Source organism: Bombina bombina, chromosome 3 (genome assembly GCF_027579735.1).
Source record: "Bombina bombina isolate aBomBom1 chromosome 3, aBomBom1.pri, whole genome shotgun sequence".
NCBI classification, from domain to species: domain Eukaryota; kingdom Metazoa; phylum Chordata; class Amphibia; order Anura; family Bombinatoridae; genus Bombina; species Bombina bombina.
The window spans coordinates 13969345-13992308 of NC_069501.1; the positions used below are offsets into that span (position 1 = coordinate 13969345).

General features: G+C 41.6%; 1 protein-coding gene across 4 annotated transcripts in view; it reads left to right on the forward strand.

The window, feature by feature from the left end:
- LOC128652790 (uncharacterized) overlaps positions 1 to 22964 on the forward strand; it is a 653660-nt gene that overhangs the window by 193070 nt on the left and 437626 nt on the right. The window lies entirely within an intron of this gene.

Consider the following 22964-nt stretch of genomic DNA (forward strand, 5'->3'; position numbering starts at 1 on the left):
ATACAGCTGCTCCCCTGTGTGTGTCTGTAACTGCTGTAATCAGGTCTGGTTCCTCACACCAGCTGCACAGTGACCCAGTGTAGGTTACTACATACAGCTGCTCCCCTGTGTGTGTCTGTAACTGCTGTAATCAGATTTGGTTCCTCACACCAGCTGCACAGTGACCCAGTATAGGTTACTACATACAGCTGCTCCCCTGTGTGTGTCTGTAACTGCTGTAATCAGGTCTAGTTCCTCACACTAGCTGCACAGTGACCCAGTGTAGGTTACTACATACAGCTGCTCCCCTGTGTGTGTCTGTAACTGCTGTAATCAGGTCTGGTTCCTCACACCAGCTGCACAGTGACCCAGTATAGGTTACTACATACAGCTGCTCCCCTGTGTGTCTGTAACTGCTGTAATCAGGTCTCGTTCCTCACACCAGCTGCACAGTGACCCAGTGTAGGTTACTACATACAGCTGTTCTCCTGTGTGTGTCTGTAACTGTTGTAATCAGGTCTGGATCCTTACACCAGCTGCACAGTGACCCAGTGTAGGTTACTACATACAGCTGCTCTCCTGTTTGTGTCTGTAACTGCTGTAATCAGGTCTGGTTCCTCACACCAGCTCCACAGTGACCCAGTGTAGGTTACTACATACAGCTGCTCTCCTGTGTGTGTCTGTAACTGCTGTAATCAGGTCTGGTTCCTCACACCAGCTGCACAGTGACCCAGTATAGGTTACTACATACAGCTGTTCTCCTTTGTGTGTCTGTAACTGCTGTAATCAGGTATGGATCCTCACACCAGCTGCACAGTGACCCAGGATAGGTTACTACATACAGCTGCTCTCCTGTGTGTGTCTGTAACTGCTGTAATCAGGTCTGGTTCCTCACACCAGCTGCACAGTGACCCAGGATAGGTTACTACATACAGCTGTTCTCCTGTGTGTGTCTGTAACTGCTGTAATCAGGTCTGGTTCCTCACACCAGCTGCACAGTGACCCAGTGTAGGTTACTACATACAGCTGCTCCCCTGTGTGTGTCTGTAACTGCTGTTATCAGGTCTGGTTCCTCACACCAGCTGCAAAGTGATCCAGTTTAGGTTACTACATACAGCTGCTCTCCTGTGTGTGTCTGTAACTGCTGTAATCAGGTCTAGATCCTTACACCAGCTGCACAGTGACCCAGTGTAGGTTACTACATACAGCTGCTCCCCTGTGTGTGTCTGTAACTGCTGTAAACAGGTCTGGTTCCTTACACCAGCTGCACAGTGACCCAGTGTAGGTTACAACATACAGCTGCTCCCCTGTGTGTGTCTGTAACTGCTGAAATCAGATCTAGATCCTCACACCAGCTGCACAGTGACCCAGTGTAGGTTACTACATACAGCTGCTCTCCTGTGTGTGTCTGTAACTGCTGTAATCAGGTCTGGTTCCTCACACCAGCTGCACAGTGACCCAGTGTAGGTTACTACATACAGCTGCTCCCCTGTGTGTCTAACTGCTGTAATCAAGGCTGGATCCTCACACCAGCTGCACAGTGACCCAGTGTAGGTTACTACATACAGCTGATCTCCTGTGTGTGTAAATGTGTAGTTGTTTTGCTGGGTGTTAATGTTGTTGTGTTTTGTGTGAATATATTGTTGTGCTGTGTGTATATGTGTTGTTGTTGTGCTGTGTGTAAATGTATTGTTGATGTGCTGTGTGTAAATGTGTTGTTGCTGTGCACTGTGTAAATGTGTTGTTGTGCTGTGTGTAAATGTGTTGTTGTGCTGTGTGTAAATGTGTTGTTATGCTGTGTGTGAATGGATTGATGTGCTGTGTGTAAATGTGTTGTTATTGTGCTGTGTGTAAATGTGTTGTTGTGCTGTGTATAAATGTGTTGCTGTGCACTGTTTAAATGTGTTGTTGTTATGCTGTGTGTAAATGTGCTGTTGTTGTGCTGTGTTGTTGTTGTGCTGTGTGTAATTGTGTTGTGCTGTGTGTAATTGTGTTGTTGTGATGTGTGTAAATGTGTTGTTGTTGTGCTGTGTGTAATTGTGTTGTTGTTGTGCTGTGTGTAATTGTGTTGTGCTGTGTGTAAATGTGTTGTGCTCTGTGTACATGTGTTGTTTTTGTGCTTTGTGTAAATGTGTTGTTGTTGTGCTGTGTGTAAATGTGCTGCTGTTGTGCTATGTGTAAATGTGTGGTTGTTGTGCTGTGTGTAAATGTGTGGTTGTTGTGCTGTGAGTAAATGTGTGGTTGTTGTGCTATGTGTAAATGTGCTGCTGTTGTGCTGTGTGGAAATGTTTTGCACCATTATATGCCACTTTATTTATGAGTGCTTTTGAAGAGGCATATGTCTATGATAATGATTTATTAAAAAACGTTTTGGCAATGCCTGGTGGCACTTTATAGAGGATGTTTTTGGATTATGTTGGGGCAGCATTGATTCCCTGGAAAATATTGTTCATTCCCTACATCTAGCTCTTGTTGGTATATAATACACCTTAGCATTTATTGAAATATCTGTTGATTTTCTAGACACCAGAATATGTAAAAATTAGGGAGGTTTGAATGTAGACCTCTATAGAAAAGAAATTGACAGAAATACTTTACTAGCATTTGATAGTTTTCATCCAACTCGATTAAAGGAATCTCTTCCTAGGAGTCAGCTGCTGAGAGTCAACAGGATAGTGAGTGACCCCCAAAAATTATCCGAAAGAACCAATGAAATGGGACAAAGATTTGTACAAAGGGGGTACCCCCAGCAGCTGATACAAAGAGAGATGGAAAAGTTAGGGAAGGATAATAAGAACTATAGGAATGACCAAAAGGGACAGATACATGATAAAAGGATGGTGTTTACTTCAAAATTTAATATGTATAGTGAGGACATTCCAAAAATTATTAGAAGACATTAGGCTATTTTAAAAGACTGCAATAAGGATATTAACTCCTTCCAGCAAAAAACAATGGTTGTTTATAAAACAACCTTGAGTCCGAGTTATATTACACAAAAATCATTTGGCTCCTATTATTATTATTATTATCAGTTATTTGTAGAGCGCCAAACTGTTGGATGAATGAGAGGGCGCTTAAAGCTAAGGTAACCACCACACTTAATCACTAATACTTAATTGTAATCTGCATAAGAGCCATTGAATAAAAAACAGGAGACAATATAAATATATGAAACTTTACTACAGATTAAAAAAAAGTATGGTATCAGGGACGTCTCCCTATAACAAATTTAAAAATGAATCAAATTGTATTAAAAGAGGCTGGAATACCACCCTAAAAATTAGGGAAAAATAAAAAATAAAAAATCAATTAGATAATAGTCACTCTCAACGAATTCTTGCGCAGGATTCAAGTCCAAGGAATCCGATCTGGAGTTGATATGTGATACAATGTATACAATAATGTGTCCAGCCAAGCTGTCGGCAAAATGTAATGGATACAATGTCCAAATCTTAACGTTTAATTAGCTATGCAATATCTTGTTTCAGCTGACATTGTATCCATTACATTTTGCCGACAGCTTGGCTGGACACATTATTGTATACATTGTATCACATATCAACTCCAGATCGGATTCCTTGGACTTGAATCCTGCGCAAGAATTGTTGAGAGTGACTATTATCTTATTGATTTTTTATTTTTCCCTACTTTTTAGGGTGGTATTCCAGCCTTTTTAATACAATTTGATTCATTTTTAAATTTGTTATAGGGAGACGTCCCTGATACCATGCTTTTTATTAATCTGTAGTAAAGTTTCATATATTTATATTGTCTCCTGTTTTTTATTCAATGGCTCTTATGCAGATTACAATTAAGGATTAGTGATTAAGTGTGGTGGTTACCTTAGCTTTAAGCGCCTTCTCATTCATCCAACAGTTTGTCTAGTTCTGTGACAGTCTTGGGGAGACTGTTAGAGAGAGGCCTAGTTAACCTTTAGATTGTAGCGCTGTGTATCTCTGTATCCATTTGTAGAGCGCCAACAGATTCCGCAGCGCTGTAAACAGAGGGTAGTACAACAAAACAATTAAAGGGATCAGATGGGTAGAGGGCCCTGCCAAGAGTTGCACTGTTGTAATTAGCTCTTAAGAAGGTGATCTACAAACAGCTGGACTTAAGGGGGTTCAGGGGATAGCAATGGAGGAGTGGAACTGGTATAAAGTAAGGTTAGCATAGGTTGTATGCATCCCTGAACAGTAGAGGCTTTAGGGAGCTTTCAAAACTAGGGGAGAGTCTTGTGGGGTGAGGCAGAGAGTTCCACAAGATGGGAGCCAGTCTGGAGAAGTCCTGTAAACGGGAGTGCGATGAGGTAACCAGAGAGGAGGAGAGGAGGAGGTCATGAGCAGAGCGAAGGGGACGGGAGGGAGAGTATCTGGAGACAAGGTCTGAGATATAGGGGGGGCAGTGTAGTTGAGGGCTTTGTATGTCAGAGTGAGAATTTTGTGTTTGATGCTAGAGGCAAGAGGAAGCCAGTGAAGGGATTGGCAGAGAGGAGCAGCAGATGAAGAGCGACGTGTAAGGAAGATGAGTCTGGCAGAGGCATTAATTATGGAGTGTAAGGGAGCTAGGCGGCAGGTGGGGAGACCAGAGAGGACAGAGTTGCAGTAATCAAGGCGGGAAAGAATGAGAGAGTGGATTAAAATCTTAGTTGTGTCTTGTGTAAGGAAGTGTCTAATTTTGGAGATGTTTTTAAGGGGGAAGCGGCAGGCTTTAGCCAAGGACTGAATGTGAGGAGTGAAGGAAAGATCTGTGTCAAGTGTGACCCCGAGACATCGGGCATGCGGGGTAGGGGTAATGATGGAGTTGTCGACAGTTATAGAGATATTGGGGGTGGAGATTTTGGAAGAAGGGGGGAAAATGAGGAGCAAAGTTTTGGAGAGATTTAGCTTGAGGTAGTGAGAGGACATCCAGGAAGAGATGTGAGAAAGACAGTTAGTGACACGGGTTAGCAAGGAAGGAGATAGGTCTGGTGCAGAGAAGTAGATTTGGGTGTCATCTGCATACAAATGATATTGGAAACCGTGGGACTTAATTAGGGTACCAAGTGATGACATATAGATTGAGAAGAGAAGGGGACCGAGGACAGAGCCTTGCGGTACTCCGACAGAAAGTGGTGACGGGGCAGAGGAGGCCCCAGAGAAGGCTACACTGAAGGTACGGTTTGACAGGTAGGAAGAGAACCACAAAAGGGCTGTGTCACAGATGCCAAAGGATTGGAGGGTTTGGAGTAAAAGAGGGTGGTCGACAGTGTCAAAGGTTGCAGACAGATCAAGGAGGATAAGCAGAGAGAAGTGGCCTTTTGATTTTGCTGTAAGTAGGTCGTTGGTGACCTTAACAATAGCTGTCTCTGTGGAGTGATAGGGACGACATCCAGATTGCAGCGGGTCAAGAAGGGAGTTTAACGTAAGGAAATGGGATAGGCGTGCATATACTAGTTTTTCGAGAAGCTTTGAAGCAAGAGGGAGGAGGGAAATAGGGCGGTAGTTGGATGGGGAGGTAGGATCAAAGGAAGGTTTTTTGAGGATAGGTGTGACCAGTGCATGTTTCATTGATGAGGGAAATGTACCAGAGCTGAGGGAGAGGTTGAAAATGTGTGTTAGTATAGGGGTAAGGGTAGCAGAGAGGGAGGGGAGTAGCTGTGAGGGGATAGGGTCAAGGGGACAGGTAGTGAGGTGAGAGCGCAGTATAAGTGCCGAAACTTCTTCCTCAGTAACAGGGGAGAATGAACTAAGTTTCAGGTTATGAGGGTTGTGGTTGAGTGAGAGCATTTGAGGGGGGGAGAGAATGGAATTATGTTGAGAGCTGATTTCATGTCTGATGGAGTCAATTTTGTTAATGAAGTGACTGGCAAAGTCTTGGGTTGACAGAGAAGTTGTATTAGGAAGTGGGGGAGGGCGGAGCAGAGTATTGAAAGTGGAGAACAGACGTTTTGGGTTTGAAGAAATATTAGAGATAAGAGTAGAGAAGTAGTGTTGCTTGTGGAGACTATGGGCAGAATAGTAGGAGTTGAAGATGAATTTGTAATGAAGAAACTCAGCTGAACTCTGTGATTTTCTCCAATGCCGTTCAGCAGTACGGGAACATCTGCGTAGGTACCGTGTCAGAGGATTATGCCAGGGCTGGGGATGAGTGTGTGATTTCCGAGCAATGGTAAGGGGGCAAGATTGTCAAGGACGGATATAAGGGTGGAATTATAGTGGCAGATAGATTGTTCAGGGCAGGAAAAGGAGGAGAAGGATGAGAGGAGTGGTTTAAGGGAATTAGCAAGTTGTTGCTGATCTAAAGACATAATGCTTCTGTGAAGTTTGGTGTGAGGAGTAGAAGGAGGGAGAGTTGTAGGAAGGGATGATATGTTGCAAGTAAGGAGATGGTAGTCAGAAAGAGGAAAAGGGGAGTTTGAGAGGTTTGAGAGAGTGCATTGATAGCTAAAGATCAGGTCAAGAGAGTGACCGTCTTTCTGAGTGGGAGAATCAGTCCATTGTGAGACACCAAAAGAGGAAGTGAGTTTCAGAAGTTGTTTAGCAGATGAGGCAGTGGGATTGTTAAGGGGGATGTTGAAGTCGCCAAGAATGAGGGCAGGGGTGTCTGAGGAAAGGAAATAGGGTAGCCAGGCAGCCAAGTGATCTAGAAATTGAGTTGAGGAGCCAGGGGGTCGGTATATGACTGCAACACGTACAGAGAGAGCGGAGAATAAGTGAATCATGTGGGTTTCGAATAAGGGAAAAGTGAGGGAAGAGATAGGATGTATTTGTTGAAAGGTGCAACTAGAGGAAAGTAAAATACCTACACCACCTCCTTGTCTATTACCAGACCTAGGAGTGTGGCTGAAGTGGAGACCCCCATGTGACAGAGCAGCAGTGGATGCTGTGTCTAGGGGAGAGAGCCAGGTTTCTGTTAGGGCCAGAAGGTTGAGGGAGCGGGAGATGAAGAGGTCATGTATAGAAGTGAACTTGTTGCAAACAGAGCGAGAGTTCCAGAGTGCACAAGTGAAAGGGGTAGTGGCTTTAGATGCAAGAGGAATGTGAGTAAGGTGTGCAGAGTTTTGTTTTCTGAGTCTATGGGATGGTACACATGGATGTGCACGGCTTGTCAGTGGTTGGGGACCAGGATTAGGGGAGATGTCACCAGCAGTAAGTAGAAGCAAGAGGGAGAGTGACATGAGATGAGATACAGATTTGCAGTAGTGAGACTGCTTTTGATATGAGCTGCAGGGGGGAGAGAGTGTTTAGGAATAGGTAAAGTTCATAAGTACAAAAGTAAGGTGAGTTTAAGAGAGATGGGCTAATGAACAGTGCAGGTGGAGAGGGAGAAGGAGTAATTGAATAGTGTAGTTTGTTATAGAGACAAAGGGTAGCAAAAAGGAATATGAATATATTGAGCATTTTTACAAAAGTGGGAACCAGTTAAAAACATAAGACACAGAATTGCTGTAACAATTGCATAAGGGAACAAAAGGTATATGAAACATAATATTACAAAAGTACTGTGTATTCTATAGGGTTAAGGGAATGGAAGGATGTGCTGATCAGTGTTTGCACTTGTCATTTCAGGAGAGTGAAAGTTGTGTGGGAGACTATCTATAAATGTGGAAATGAGCTTGGGGTGGGTGGGTGGGGTGAGGGATAGGGTGGGAGGGAAGCTGTTTTCCAGAAGGCTACCTGTTGTAAGTTAGAGGGCAGTTGATGCAGTTGAGTGTAAAAATCTGTGTATTTTCTGTGAGTTCTGGGAGAGGATGTGTTTGAAATCAAGCTGAAGGAGAGAAATATATTAGGTTAATGATGGGCAAGCAAAAGTGTTTTAAAGGAGTGGGAGGGTACATTTATGGACATTTGAGCTAAGGGTCATTCATGCAGAAACAAAAAAAAAAAAAAATCAACAAAATATTACAGAGATAAGACTGAGACAGAGGTATACAAGGGGTGAAATAAAACCATTAAAGAAATATACAGATAACTGGGCAATAGCTGCTTAAACTAACTTAACATAATGGCAGACGTAAAGTTGATAAAATATGCAATGAGCTAGAGGTATGCAAATTATGACTAGCACAGCCTGTAATTACAAAGTCATGGTAATATATACATTTAAAATAAAAACAAAACAAAAGGAATTATCACTAAATATACAAACACATACAATTAAAACAACTTGGGGCCCGATCCGATATGCATCGCCCGCAAAAGCCGGCGACGCCAAATTTTGCGTTGGTTTGGTATCACATATACGGCGTAACATAGAAGTTACGCTTGCATATTTCTGCCTTCGGCCATAGTTTTTTGGCCCATAGACAGGTATACCAAACCCGCGCAGTTTGGTATCCAATATACAGCGTAAGGACTTACGTAGCGAAAATGGAGAAATCTTTCTCCATTTTCACCTCGCCACAAAATGCAGGCGTAGTAAGCCTTACGCTGATTATTGGAGCCCCGTAACTCCCTAAACTGCCTGCAAAATAAAACCTAACACCTAACGCATGCGCAATGTCTATCTGCCTGTCAACCGCAATCCCCCGCTGCAATCCCTAATAAAGTGTTTAACCCCTAAACCGCCGCTCCCGGACCCCGCCGCCACCTACATTAAAATGTCTAACCCCCTAATGTGATCCCCCTACACCGCCGCCACTTACATTAAAATTATTAACCCCTAATCTAATCCCCCTACACCGCCGCCATCTATATTAAAATTATTACCCCCTAATGTGAGCCCCCTACCCCGCCGCCACCTATTTTAACTACATTACCCCCTAATCTAATCCCCCTACACCGCCGCCACCTATTTTAACTATATTACTCCCTAATGTGAGCCCCCTACACCGCCGCCACCTACATTAACTATATTACCCCCTAATGTGAGCCCCCTCCCCCGCCGCCACCTACATTAACTATATTACCCCCTAATATGATCCCCCTACACCGCCGCCACCTATTTTAACTACATTACCCCCTAATCTAATCCCCCTACCTTGCCACCACCTATATTAAAATGATTAACCCCGGGGGGGCGGAGCCAGCAGCCAAAGCAGAAAGACGTGCTATCTTGGAGCTCCTAGCATATGTTCATTAAACTATTTATTAATGGCAGATTGAGAACTTATATACTTCTATTTTTTGCTCTTAACATATCATAGTCCATAGCTTACATGTTCTGATACGAAGGGACACAATAATTGCTGCAATATCCGCACAAAGAGCTCCTGACTTATTGTGACCAGGCCACAGATAACTAATACTACCCTGCAAGGACAGAAAACAGAAACCAGGCACTGCCCATCTTATTTTAGACATGGAAGAAGACTGCTATTCTCAGATAAAGGCGCTTCTTATGGGGCTTGATCGGCAGATGCACAGGCATTTCGCAGAGTTTGTGCAGCTCTTACATGATCCATGTGCTGTTGAGGACCCCAGTGCATCTAAGATGGCGGAGGAAAGAGAAGGCGCTCTCTTGCCGTTGGAATCACAGACGGCTATCAGTATCCACGATCCCTGGGCAAATGCGGATACTAACCGAGGATGTCCATTGCCGCCGGGAGACATAAAAGCAGAGTCGAGTCTATCGCCCTCCTGGGAAGAAGGAAATCACTATACCACAGCGAGATCTGACGCTTCAATACTGTGGAGTGGAGGTGCCGGTAAACAACCCATGGTAGTACAGAGAAGATATAAAGGTCTTGGAAGCTGCGCTACACAGCCAGGGAGACAACGCAGAGTCAATCTCTGGACACTTACCTATTTGGATTTGCTGGCCAACGGCATTTATGTCGGATTGTTATCACACGCACAATGCAAGCTTCATCGCCTACAGTCCCAGTCTCTATGCCACATGTATTCCGTGGCCTTGCTCGATGCCAATGAAGTAGGACGCTTTAGAGCCGGTGTTGGGTAAAGAAACTCCTTGCCTACCTTAGTGAACTATGGTCGCTATTTACACGATACAAAAGCTAGGTTTATGTTCGGGACTTTAGTTAAAGTTTATCTATACTGGCTGTTCATTATCTGTCTGCATATATAACAGTGCAACTTTTCTTTCCCATATGATGTTGAGGGGTCTGTTTTAATGAGTATCCAATGTAATTTGTTTGAATACTGCATTTGCTTGTAAATATTGTGATTTGCTTTCATGGTTTATCGACATTCAGCATGTCTTCCCCTGAATCTTATGGAGTTCACTGTGACAGTAACTTATGCCTTCAGAGAAGCATAGACACTTGTTTTTCCCGGAATCTGTTATTACCCCATCTCTCAGGACTCTGACTAGATCTCTCACGGACACTGGGCAATGCTCCCTAAGACCTTGTTATTCCTTAATGGAGTTTTACTTTGAGACGCTGACCCTAGCCTCGCCACTCAGATATCAGCTGTCAGTAACCCTTTTTTTTATATACCACAGTTGATGAGACATTGAGTGGACCTTTTCAGTCATTAACACAGTCACCCTTCACCACTACGTGGGTTACATGGCTCCACATGGTTTATATGAGCTTAATATTTTTATGCAAATGATCTCTAATAAGCTGAATACACGACTTGTCTAGTGCAGTGTTGGCTTTAGATGTTATGTTAGATAGACCCGGTTTTCATTACTACTTATATATGGGATACACTCTGGGCAACTAAAGCAAGCAAACATCCGCTGCTTTTTTCTCTCCCAGGTCATGCCGCAAATAGATTTGCTACCTATTTCTGCAGTTCCTAACACAGAAGTGGGCTGAATATATTTATCTTTAGGCTCACTCCCTAGCGTAATAAAATTTAGTGTTGAGGAGGTCAATATAATAGCCAGACCACTCCTGTAAAGCTCTCAGGTTTTTCTTTCTCTGAGATTTGTGATACGTGCCCCTAATGTTAGTGAAACCTGTTAGATAAGACGCAGCTAGTAGTTATATAATGGCAGACCGCACTACTATAACAAGTGACAGGCAATAAATACTATGATTTATACCAATAGGAAATTTTAACAAGCACTGCTTATATTGCCTTGACTATATTACACTAGCATAATGTTTGGTTTTCTCTGTATCGCTTATATTATGTATTTTGCGCTTCAGGATTGCATGATGTGCTTAGTTTAACACTGTTTATGGAACACTTTAAATGAGATTCTTATGTATTCTTGTACTGCTGTTACTGATATACTTAATTTGTCACAAACTTTAACATGATGCTTATCTGATATGCTTGAGGGTTTTCTAGACACCCATATTTTCACAACCCTATTCCGTTAGCTGAAGAGACACTGCTAATTCATGGATATATTATGTATACATAGCCCACTTTGGACAGTAACTCTATTGCATATCAGAATTATTTTTAGATGTTCTCCCTATCCTAATCTAAGGTCCTAGTATTTATCTATATTGCTGTTTATTGTAGCACGATAACATTGTTATTTTATTCTTTGATGTAATGTACCTTAAGTGTGCTATAGCTTAGTCTCTTCAAGCATTGCAGCTCTAAAATAGCAGATTACATTTGATATCACACCGTACCGCACTGTGCTATTATATTATTATGCTATGAGGCCTTGCTATTTGGCTATGGATAGACGTGTTTAGCATTGCGTTATTTTCTGAGTATATTTACACAATCTCAAGTTATGAAGCAATGAATAAGTTGCATAGACATATGCCTATGAGTATGGAGATAGGCGTATAATGCTCAGGCATGGGCCCGTGTAATCTTAGACATAATATTGCAGAGCTATATTTTTATTAAAACTGCCTGTCCTAACGCTGACACAGTACTCCTACATAACTAATATTGGTGTTGAGCACCTTGCTAAATCTACCATTATCTAGTAATAGCCAGACACTTAAGCTTCGCTAAGTTAGATCTCTTACCAATAGAGTTATAACAGGTTTGTCAACTTACCAACTTAAATTTATTTTATTAACTGTATTATAGGTAAAGTATTACTTACCTTCGTTATAAGTGCTTAGTCTACATACATAACGCTCACTGAAACTGCGCAGTGCTACTGCTCTCTTGTTTTTATTGCTCCATTTATTTGAGTTTATAGGCACAGTGTATTAACTACTTAAAAACAAATTTGATTGTTTAATGCTATTCTCTTATCTGCTGAGCTATATCAGAGACTACACTGCAGCACTTATAGACTAGACATTAGTATGCCCTAGTATACACTTTCATTCTGGCACACATAAATAAGCGGACATCAGCCTGCTAAGGTATAATTATACTGTATATTTTGACTGCCAAGGATACTACAGAGTTAAGCTTGTTACAAACAACCTACCTTACTTTATTGAATATAAGAGTTTATGCATATGGCTCCGTCCCCCCAAATCCCCCATCTCATTTTAAGAGCGGTGCTTAACCGCTGAAATTCGCCCCCCCCCCATAACATGTATATTCATCCCTTCTATTACTGCAGCTCAACTATCTATCTGACCATGAGTTAGCTGCTATAACAATTGGCCACTTTGCTTAAGAATGAGTCTTCACTAGGTCAGTCACGTATGCTAATACACAAAAAAAAATCGAGGTTTCATCTGCCTATCTATGCTAAATCTTATAAATGTTGTTATATGTTGTTTAATAATAATCTGATTTCTTTTTGTTGTCCAAAGGCGATATATGTTTTCTGTTTATTGTACACAAACCTCAATAAAAAAACATTTATAAAAAAAAAAAAAGATTAACCCCTAATCTAATCCCCCTACACCGCCGCCACCTATAATAAATGTATTACCCCCTAAAATACTTAAATGTCCCTACCCTAAACTAAATTACAAATAGCCCTGAAAAGGGCCTTTTGCGGGGCATTGCCCCAAAGTAGCCATCTCTATTACCAGCCCTTAAAAGGGCCTTTTGCGGGGCATTGCCCCAAAGTAACCAGCTCTATTACCAGCCCTTAAAAGGGCCTTTTGCGGGGCATTGTCCCAAAGTAATCAGCTCTTTTACCTGTAATCTGACCCCCCTACAGCGACGCCACCTATATTAAATATATTAACCCCTAATCTAATCCCCCTACACCGCCGCCACCTATATTAAATATATTAACCCCTAATCTGACCCCCCTACACCGCCGCCACCTATATTAACTATATTAACCCTAATTATATTAGGATTAATATAGTTAATATAGTTATTATATTATTAATATAGTTAATAATTAATATAGTTATTATATTATATATAATAACCCTATCTAACCCTAACACCCCTAACTTAATTATTATTGCAATAAATCTAAATAATATTAATCTTATTAACTAAAATATTCCTATTTAAAACTAAATACTTACCTATAAAATAAACCTTAAGATAGCTACAATATAATTAATAATTACATTGTAGCTATTTTAGGGTTTATATTTATTTTACAGGTAACTTGGTATTTATTTTAACTAGGTACAATAGCTATTAAATAGTTAATAACTATTTAATAGCTACCTAGTTAAAATAATTACCAATTTACCTGTAAAATAAATCCTAACCTAAGTTACAAATACACCTACACTATCAATAATTTAATTAAAAAAACTACAATTATCTAAACTAAAATATAATTAAATACACTAAACTAAATTACAAAAAAAACAAACACTAAATTACAAAAAATAAAAAAAGATTGCAAGAATTTTAAGCTAATTACACCTAATCTAAGCCCCCTAATAAAATAAAGCACCCCAAAATAAAAAAAATGTCCCTACCCTAAACTAAATTACAAAAAGTAATCAGCTCTATTACCAGCCCTTAAAAGGGCCTTTTGTGGGGCATTGCCCCAAAGTAATCAGCTCTTTTACCTGTGGAAAAAAAGAACAACCCCCCCATTACAACCCACCACCCACACACCCCTACTCTAAAACCCACCCTATCCCCCCTTAAAAAAACCTAAGTCTATCCCCCAAGTGCTCCTTACCTGTCCTGAAGACCGGCGGAGAAGGTCCTGTTCCATGCGGAGAAGTCTTCTTCCAGGCGGCGACCTCTTCTTCTTCCAGAAACCAGCCGGCGCGGATCAGAGGAGTTGAAGACCGATGACCACGGAGCTGAAGACCGTCCTCTCTGGAACTGAAGACCGGCGATGCAGGAACTGAAGATCGGCGACGCTGGAACTGAAGACCGGAGCCATGGAGCGTGGAGGATCCTCTAAGAATAGGAATTCAAGGGACGCCATTTTTAATCGTGTACCTTGAATTCCGATTCAGTGTACGGCAGCGATCGTATGAAGAGGATCCTCCACGCTCCATGGCTCCGGTCTTCAGTTCCAGCATCGCCGATCTTCAGTTCCTGCATCGCCGGTCTTCAGTTCCAGAGAGGACGGTCTTCAACTCCTCCGCTCGCGCCGGCTGGTTCCTGGAAGAAGAAGAGGTCGCCACCTGGAAGAAGACTTCTCCGCCGGTCTTCAGGACAGGTAAGGAGCACTTGGGGGTTAGACTTAGTTTTTTTTAAGGGGGGATAGGGTGGGTTTTAGAGTAGGGGTGTGTGGGTGGTGGGTTGTAATGGGGGGGTTGTTCTTTTTTTCCACAGGTAAAAGAGCTGATTACTTTGGGGCAATGCCCCACAAAAGGCCCTTTTAAGGGCTGGTAATAGAGCTGATTACTTTTTGTAATTTAGTTTAGGGTAGGGACATTTTTTTATTTTGGGGGGCTTTGTTATTTTATTAGGGGTCTTAGATTAGGTGTAATTAGCTTAAAATTCTTGTAATCTTTTTTTTATTTTTTGTAATTTAGTGTTTGTTTTTGTAATTTAGTTTAGTGTATTTAATTATATTTTAGTTTAGATAATTGTAGTTTATTTAATTAATTTATTGATAGTGTAGGTGTATTTGTAACTTAGGATTAGTGATGTCGCAGACCTAAAAATTTGGGTTCGCAAACGGCGAACGCGAAGTTCCGCAAAAGTTTGCAAACGGGCGAACCGCCATAGACTTCAATAGGCAGGCGAATTTTAAAACCCACAGGGACTCTTTCTGGCCACAATAGTGATGGAAAAGTTGTTTCAAGGGGACTAACACCTGGACTGTGGCATGCCGGAGGGGGATCCATGGCAAAACTCCCATGGAAAATTACATAGTTGATGCAGAGTCTGGTTTTAATCTATAAAGGGCATAAATCACCTAACATTCCTAAATTGTTTGGAATAACGTGCTTTAAAACATCAGGTATGATGTTGTATCGATCAGGTAGTGTAAGGGTTACGCCCGCTTCACAGTGCGCAGTGTAGGTGATATACCTGCCCTGTGACCATGCTTTGCAGACCAGGTATCAGTGGTCAGATGGACCCTTGCCCCAACACTGTGTGCCAGACATGCCATTATAGCAGACTTATATGGCTTTGGCGTTGCTTTTTGGTAATTAGAAGGCTGCTAAATGCCACACGTGTTTTATGCCCAGCAGTGAAGGGGTTAATTAGGGAGCATGTAGGCAGCTTGTAGAATTAATTTTAGCTTATGTGTAGTGTAGTAGACAACCCAAAGTATTGATCTAGGCCCATTTTGGTATATTTCATGCCACCATTTTACCGCCAAATGCGATCAAATTTAAAAAAAAACTTACATTTTTTCGCAATTTTAGGTTTCTCACTGAAATTATTTACAAACATCTTGTGCAATTATGGCACAAATGGTTGTAAATGCTTCTCTGGGATCCCCTTTGTTCAGAAATAGCAGACATATATGACTTTGGCGTTGCTTTCTGGTAATTAGAAGGCCGCTAAATGCTGCTGCGCATCACACGTGTATTATGGCTAGCAGTGAAGGGGTTAATTAGGTAGTTTGTATGGAGCTTGCAGGGTTAATTTTAGCTTTAGTGTAGAGATCAGCCTCCCACCTGACACATCAGACCCCCTGATCCCTCCCAAACAGCTCTTTTCCCTCCCCCACCCCACAATTGTCCCCGCCATCTTAAGTACTGGCAGAAAGTCTGCCAGTACTAAAATAAAAGGTTTTTAAAAAAAATTAATTTTTTTAGCATATTTACATATGCTGTGGTGTAGCATCCCCCCTTAGCCACCAACCTCCCTGATCCCCCCCAAAACAGCTCTCTAACCCTCCCCATCTGCCTTATTGGCGGCCATCTTGGGTACTGGCAGCTGTCTGCTATTATTTCACAGTCAAAAAAGTGTTTGTTTTTTTTAAATGTACACTACTGTTACACCAGATATGAGTGGTGGCACTGGGCAAGTGGGCACAGTATACGCTGTGAGCCTGACACACACGCTGGCAGGCAGGCAACTGCAGTTAGATTACACAGGAAAAAAAAAAAAAAAAGCAGACTGATGTTCTAGCCCTAAAAAGGGCTTTTTGGGGTGCTGTCCTTACCGCAGAGATCATATGAGTCCTTCAGGACTGTAGTGGACACTGAATACACTAGCCTAGCTATCGATTTCCCTATTAAATCAGCAGCAGCTACATTGTCCCTCCTCTCACTAAGAATGCAGCTTCCAAATGAATCTAAAATGGATGCTGCAAAGGAGGTGGGAGGGTCTGGGAGGGAGGGTCTGCTGCTGATTGGCTGTAATGTGTCTTCTGACTGTGAGGTAGAGGGTCAAAGTTTACTCAATGATAAAGAATAGGGGGCGGATCGAACATCGCATATGTTCGCCCGGTGCGGCGAACGCGAACATGCTATGTTCACCGGCGAACTACTCTCGACATCACTAGTTAGGATTTATTTTACAGGTAAATTGGTAATTATTTTAACTAGGTAGCTATTAAATAGTTATTAACTATTTAATAGCTATTGTACCTAGTTAAAATAAATACCAAGTTACCTGTAAAATAAATATAAACCCTAAAATAACTACAATGTAATTATTAATTATATTGTAGCTATCTTAAGGTTTATTTTATAGGTAAGTATTTAGTTTTAAATAGGAATATTTTAGTTAATAAGATTAATATTATTTAGATTTATTGCAATAATAATTAAGTTAGGGGTGTTAGGTAGTGATGTCGCGAACCTAAAATTTTCGATTCGCGAACGGCGGACTCGAACTTCCGGTATTGTTTGCGAACCCGCGAACCGAGCGAACCGCCATTGACTTCAATAGGCAGGCAAACTTTAAAACCTACAAGGACTCTTTCTGGCCACAATAGTGATGGAAAAGTTGTTTCAAGGGTACTAACACCTGGACTGTGGCATGCTGGAGGGGGATCCATGGCAAAACTCCCATGGAAAATTACATAGTTTATGCAGAGTCTGCTTTTAACCCATAAAGGGCCTAAATCAACTAACATTCCCAAATTGTTTGCAATAACGTGCTTTAAAACATCAGTTATGATGTCGTATCTATCAGGTAGTGTAAGGGTTACGGCCGCATCACAGTGACAGAGCAAACTCCAAGTGTTACGCACCGCAATCAACCGCAAACAGTCCACTTGCACAACCACGAGATAGATAGGTTTGATAGATACATAGATTACATAGCTCAATCGATGCAATATACATATGATCGATACACTGTACATAGCTCAATAGATGCAATATACATTCGATAGATACGAATTACATCGATCGATAGATGCAATATACATTTGATAGATACGAATGTTATCGAATCAAAGATGCAATATACATTTTATAGATACGAATGACATCACCCAAAATATGTAATATACATTTTATAGATACGAATTACATCGATCAATAGATGCAATCTACATTTGATCGATACGTTTGATAGTTCGATGGATTTGATATATAAATACATCGATTTGAAATATATATAATTTCCCTGACAGAGTATAACAATAAGACATGTGGTCTGTGACCCGTGGTGTGTTAAGTAGTAATATTCTTAACATTTTACTACAACCTGTTACTCCCCCTATCAGATGAGGTCTATATGGCCTTCATTTGTGGAACCGGGAGATGGAAGAAGATGATTGTTCTGTCCTCCTACTTCAAATTTGTCAGAAACACAAGTGGCTGTCTCAAAACATCCCGGACAGAAGATAGATCGATAGATAGGATAGATAGATATACATAGATTGATAGTTAGATAGAATCGATAGAAGAGAAATAGATAGATTTGTTAGATATATAATTACCCTGATAAAGTCTAATAATTAAACATGCGGTCTTGGACCCAACTAGGTTGTGTTAAGTAGTACTATTCTTCGCACTTTCAGCCCTGTAACTCCCCCTATTGGTGGAGGTCTATATGGCGGTTATGATTACCCTGACAAAGTATAACAACAAGACACGCGGTCTGGGACCCATGGTAATTTTGTTGTGTTAAGTAAAACTTTTCTTATCACTTGAATCCCTCTTACCCCCCCCTTTTGTTGGAGCTCTATATGGCCTGCATGATTAGCCTGACAAAGTATAATAAGAAAACATCTGGTCTTAGACCCATGGTAATTAGGTTGTGTTTAAGTAGTACTATTCTTATAACTGTAATCCCTGTTACTCCCCCTATCAAGGGAGGTCTATATGGCCTGCATGATTACCCTGACAAAGTATAACATCAAGACACACGGTGTTGGACCCATGATAACTAGCTTGTGTTAATTAGTACTTTTCTTAGCACTTTAATCCCTGTTACCCCCCCCTATCGGGGGTGGTCTATATGGCCTGCCTGATTACCCTGAAAAAATATAATAATAAGACATGCGGTCTGGTACCCATTTTAACTAGGTTGTGTTTTAAGTACTACCATTCTTAGCACTTTAAACTCTGTAACTCCCCCTATTTGGTGAGGTCTATACGGCCTGGATGATTACCCATACAAAATATTATAATAAGACATCTGCTCTTGGTCTGCGACCCATGGTAACTATGTTGTGTTAATTAGTAATGTCCTTAGCATTTTAATAGCTGTTACTCATACTCACCCTATCGGTGGAGGTCTATATGGCCTGCATGATTACCCTTACAAAATATAATAACCAAACATATGCTCTGGGACCCATGGTAAGTAGGTTGTGTTAAGTAGTACTGTTCTTTGCAGTTTAATACCTGTTACAACACCAAATGGTGGCAGGTCTATCTGGCCTTCATGATTAGCTGCACCCAAACCCCAAAAAAAGCCGAGTGGTCTTAGACTAACACCCATGGCTAACTCGGTTGTTTCAATTAGTACTATTCTTAGCACTTTCATCCCTATTACGGGTGGTCTACATGGCCATCATGATTAGCTGAACAAAATACTACAATCCAACCTTTGCTCAGTCTTCATAGGCCCTTCATTGGCTGTATTTTGATAGTACAGTTCTTATTATTTTTATAGCTGATACAACACCGAATGGTGGCAGCTCTATATGGCCTGCATGATTAGCCGCACCCAAAACAAAAATAAATCCAAGCGGTCTTGGATTAACACCCATGGCTAACTCGGTTGTTTCAAGTAGTACTATTCTTAGCACTTTCATCTCATCCCTTTTACTTTCATGACTCTCGGTGGTGGTCTACATGGCCATCATGATTAGCCTAACCAAATACTACAATCCAACCTTGGCTCAGTCTTCATAAGGCCCTTCATTGGCTGTATTTTGGTAGTTCTGTTCTTATTAGTTTAATAGCTGATACAACACCGAATGGTGGCAGCTCTATATGGCCTGCATGATTAGCCTCACCCAAAACAAAAATAAAGCCAAGCGGTCTTGGATTAACACCCATGGCTAACTCGGTTGTTTCTAGTAGTACTATTCTTAGCACTTTCATCTCATCCCTTTTACTTCCAGGACTCTCGGTGGTGGTCTACATGGCCATCATGATTAGCCTAAACAAATACTACAATCCAACCTTTGCTCAGTCTTCATAAGGCCCTTCATTGGCTGTATTTTGGTAGTTCTGTTCTTATTAGTTTAATAGCTGATACAACACCGAATGGTGGCAGCTCCATATGGCCTGCATGATTAGCCGCACCCAAAACAAAAATAAAGCCAAGCGGTCTTGGATTAACACCCATGGCTAACTCGGTTGTTTCAAGTAGTACTATTCTTAGCACTTTCATCTCATCCCTGTTACTTCCAGGACTCTCGGTGGTGGTCTACATGGCCATCATGATTAGCCTAAACAAATACTACAATCCAACCTTGGCTCACTCTTCATAAGGCCCTTCATTGGCTGTATTTTGGTAGTTCTGTTCTTATTAGTTTAATAGCTGATACAACACCGAATGGTGGCAGCTCCATATGGCCTGCATGATTAGCCGCACCCAAAACAAAAATAAAGCCAAGCGGTCTTGGATTAACACCCATGGCTAACTCGGTTGTTTCAAGTAGTACTATTCTTAGCACTTTCATCTCATCCCTGTTACTTCCAGGACTCTTGGTGGTGGTCTACATGGCCTGCCTGCAAGTCGTGGCGGCACTACAATCCAACCTTGGCTCAGTCTTCATAAGGCTCTTCATTGGCTGTATTTTGGTAGTTCTGTTCTTATTAGTTTAATAGCTGATACAACACCGAATGGTGGCAGCTCCATATGGCCTGCATGATTAGCCGCACCCAAAACAAAAATAAAGCCAAGCGGTCTTGGATTAACACCCATGGCTAACTCGGTTGTTTCAAGTAGTACTATTCTTAGCACTTTCATCTCATCCCTGTTACTTCCAGGACTCTTAGTGGTGGTCTACATGGCCATCATGATTAGCCTAAACAAATACTACAATCCAACCTTGGCTCAGTCTTCATAAGGCCCTTCATTGGCTGTATTTTGTTAGTTCTGTTCTTATTAGTTTAATAGCTGATACAACACTGAATGGTGGCAGCTCTATATGGCCTGCATAATTAGCCGCACCCAAAACAAAAATAAAGCCAAGCGGTCTTGGATTAACACCCATGGCTAACTCGGTTGTTTTAAGTAGTACTTTTCTTAGCACTTTCATCTCATCCCTGTTACTTCCAGGACTGCTTCAGGACGTCCTGCAAGCCTGGCTATTTATGGACAAATCGTTGTACAATTAGATTACACACATGTGCCATGCACGGCACATGTGTCAACTTGCCCAATTTCAATGCTGCCACCAAATTACTTCCATTGTCAGAAACAACCTTGCCAATCTCCAGTTAGTGCGGAGTCAGCCACTGATCCACCTGTGCGTTCAGGGCGGTCAGGAGTGCTGGTGCGGTGTGACTCTCCGCTTTCAGGCAATTCAACCCCAAGACGGCGTGACACTACCGTACCCAGGATGTAGCATAGTACCTGGGGAGCTGGGGGGGTTGCCATAGATGTGGAGCAAGACGCAGAAGTTGAAGAGGACTCAGCCGAGGAAGAGGTTATGGAAGAGGATGGAGTAGGAGGAGTAGAGGAGGTAGCAGCAGGCCTGCCTGCAAGTCGTGGCGGCACTACAATCCAACCTTGGCTCAGTCTTCATAAGGCCCTTCATTGGCTGTATTTTGGTAGTTCTGTTCTTATTAGTTTAATAGCTGATACAAAACCGAATGGTGGCAGCTCCATATGGCCTGCATGATTAGCCGCACCCAAAACAAAAATAAAGCCAAGCGGTCTTGGATTAACACCCATGGCTAACTCGGTTGTTTCAAGTAGTACTATTCTTAGCACTTTCATCTCATCCCTGTTACTTCCAGGACTCTTGGTGGTGGTCTACATGGCCATCATGATTAGCCTAAACAAATACTACAATCCAACCTTGGCTCAGTCTTCATAAGGCCCTTCATTGGCTGTATTTTGTTAGTTCTGTTCTTATTAGTTTAATAGCTGATACAACACTGAATGGTGGCAGCTCTATATGGCCTGCATGATTAGCCGCACCCAAAACAAAAATAAAGCCAAGCGGTCTTGGATTAACACCCATGGCTAACTCGGTTGTTTTAAGTAGTACTATTCTTAGCACTTTCATCTCATCCCTGTTACTTCCAGGACTCTCGGTGGTGGTCTACATGGCCATCATGATTACCCTCACCAAAATATAACAACAATACGTGCATGCAGGGAACCATGGTAAGGTTACTTCCTTTCGCAAAATCGAGTATAACAGTTGCAGGCAGAGGTTCTGACCCTGCATTATGGCTGCACCTCTCCCTAAAAGAGGCATGCGTTACAGAGTCTGTGGGCATGTATGCAAAGAGCTGGCCTGCCTAAAAAGAGGAGCAAGGCTGTACAGGTTGTTCTCCTTCAGCCGTTTTATACGCTGTCCCACGGCCACGACCCTCAACAACCACAACAGAATGAAACACCACATGTGCCATCCTTTTGAACAACAGAGTACAGGTATGGCATTGATTTTAAATACACTGCGATATTTATTATGAACCGGGAAATCGAAAACAAAAACATGATTGGACACCCAGTACAGTACAGGTCATTCTCCTTCGGCCTTTTTAGAATAGTGTTCCGGACCCTCAACAAAAACAACAGCAGGAAAGAGGACATATGGCATCCTTTTGAACAATAGATGACAGGTAAGGCATAGATTTTAGAAAGCCATAGATAATTTTTTTGCAACTGTGAAATAAAAAAAAACATTGATTGGACACCCAGTACACTTCTTTATCCTTAGGCCTTTTTATAAGAGGGTCCCGGAGCCTCAACAGAAACAACAGCATGAAAGAGGACATATGGCATCCTTGTGAACAATTGATTACAGTTAAGGCATTGATTTTAGAATCCCAGAGATCATTTATATGACCCGGGAAATAGAAAAAAACATTGACTGGACACCCAGTACACTTCTTTATCCTTAGGCCTTTTTATAAGAGGCTCCCGGAGCCTCAACAGAAATAACATCATGAAAGAGGACATATGGCATCCTTTTGAATAATAGATTACAGGTAAGGCATTGATTTATGAATCCCAGAGATAATTTATCTGAACCGGGAAATAGAAAAAAACATTGGACACCCAGTACACTTATTTATCCTTAGGCCTTTTTATAAGAGGGTCCCGGAGCCTCAACAGAAACAACAGCATGAAAGAGGACATATGGCATCCTTTTGAAAAATAGATTACAGGAAAGGCATTGATTTATGAATCCCAGAGAAAATTTATCTGAACCGGGAAATAGAAAAAAACATTGATTGGACACCCAGTACACTTCTTTATCCTTAGGCCTTTTTA